Below are 2077 nucleotides of genomic sequence, written 5' to 3' on the forward strand. Positions count from 1 at the left end.
CGCTTGGATTGCGTCCTACCTGACAGGTCGCTCCTACCAGGTGGCGTGGCGAGAACCGTCTCCACACCACGTGCTCTCACCACTGGTGTCCCCCAGGGCTCTGTTCTAGGCCCTCTCCTATTCTCGCTATACACCAAGTCACTTGGCTCTGTCATAACCTCACATGGTCTCTCCTATCATTGCTATGCAGACGACACACAATTAATCTTCTCCTTTCCCCTTCTGATGATCAGGTGGCGAATCGCATCTCTGCATGTCTGGCAGACATATCAGTGTGGATGACGGATCACCACCTCAAGCTAAACCTCGGCAAGACGGAGCTGCTCTTCCTCCCGGGGAAGGACTGCCCGTTCCATGATCTCGCCATCACGGTTGACAACTCCATTGTGTCCTCCTCCCAGAGCGCTAAGAACCTTGGCGTGATCCTGGACAACACCCTGTCGTTCTCAACTAACATCAAGGCGGTGGCCCGTTCCTGTAGGTTCATGCTCTACAACATCCGCAGAGTACGACCCTGCCTCACACAGGAAGCAGCGCAGGTCCTAATCCAGGCACTCGTCATCTCCCGTCTGGATTACTGCAACTCGCTGTTGGCTGGGCTCCTGCCTGTGCCATTAAACCCCTACAACTCATCCAGAACGCCGCAGCCCGTCTGGTGTTCAACCTTCCCAAGTTCTCTCACGTCACCCCGCTCCTCCGCTCTCTCCACTGGCTTCCAGTTGAAGCTCGCATCCGCTACAAGACCATGGTGCTTGCCTACGGAGCTGTGAGGGGAACGGCACCTCAGTACCTCCAGGCTCTGATCAGGCCCTACACCCAAACAAGGGCACTGCGTTCATCCACCTCTGGCCTGCTCGCCTCCCTACCACTGAGGAAGTACAGTTCCCGCTCAGCCCAGTCAAAACTGTTCGCTGCTCTGGCCCCCCAATGGTGGAACAAACTCCCTCACGACGCCAGGACAGCGGAGTCAATCACCACCTTCCGGAGACACCTGAAACCCCACCTCTTTAAGGAATACCTAGGATAGGATAAAGTAATCCCTCTCACCCCCCTTAAAAGATTTAGATGCACTACTGTTCCACTGGATGTCATATGGTGAATGCACCAATTTGTAAGTCGCTCTGGATAAGAGCGTCTGCTAAATGACTTAAATGTAATGTAAATGTAAAGAGATCAATAAAAAGTGAGACACAGTGCTGTTTTTTGTCAATGGCTTCAGTGATATAATTTAAAACCTTCATGGCTGCTGTAATTGTGCTATGCTTCTTCCTGAATGCCGATTGGTACATTGATAAAATAGAGTTAGTAAATAAAAACTCTTTGAGCTGTTCACTTACAAGGGTTTCAAGTATTTTCACCAGGGGTGACAGCTTTGAGATTGGCCTATAATTATTTAAAAGAGTTGGATCTCCCCCTTTTAAAAGTGGTAGGACAAATGCTGATTTCCAGATCTTTGGAATTTCATTATATTCCCGGGTTAGATTGAACAGAGATGTAAGTAGTTCAGCTATGAAATCAGCTGCCAGATTTAAAAAGCAGGGATCCAAAAGATCCGGACCTGCAGGCTTTCTCTGATCTAAGGATTTCAGGGCTTTATGTACCACCTGCACTGAGAATGGCAAAAAGCAAAAAGTTCTGTAAGGCAATAATAATAATAATAAATGATAATAACATATATAATAAACTATGCAGAAAACAAGATCCCACAAAACCCAAACAGAAAATGACAATTTATATATGATATACAGTATGATAGGCAGCTGCCTCTGATTGGGAACCACACTCGGCCAAACACAAAGAAATAGAAAACATAGAATTTCCCACCCGAGTCACACCCTGACCAAGCATAGACAATAATAAGGATCTCTCTGGGCGTGACAATCCAATCATACAATTAGGATCAGAGAATGAACCTAGTGTGTTGTACTGGGATTGTGCCAGAGAGCATTATGGGGGTTCTATGTTGAGAAGCTTGGTGACATTGTTGGATAGAGATTCAAGTGAGTTTTTTCAAATTACAGGACACAAGGAAGGTATATTATCAATTGTTTTCTTGGTTTTAGAAATGTATTTTTGT

The sequence above is a fragment of the Oncorhynchus nerka genome, linkage group LG18 (genome assembly GCF_034236695.1).
Source record: "Oncorhynchus nerka isolate Pitt River linkage group LG18, Oner_Uvic_2.0, whole genome shotgun sequence".
NCBI lineage: Eukaryota > Metazoa > Chordata > Actinopteri > Salmoniformes > Salmonidae > Oncorhynchus > Oncorhynchus nerka.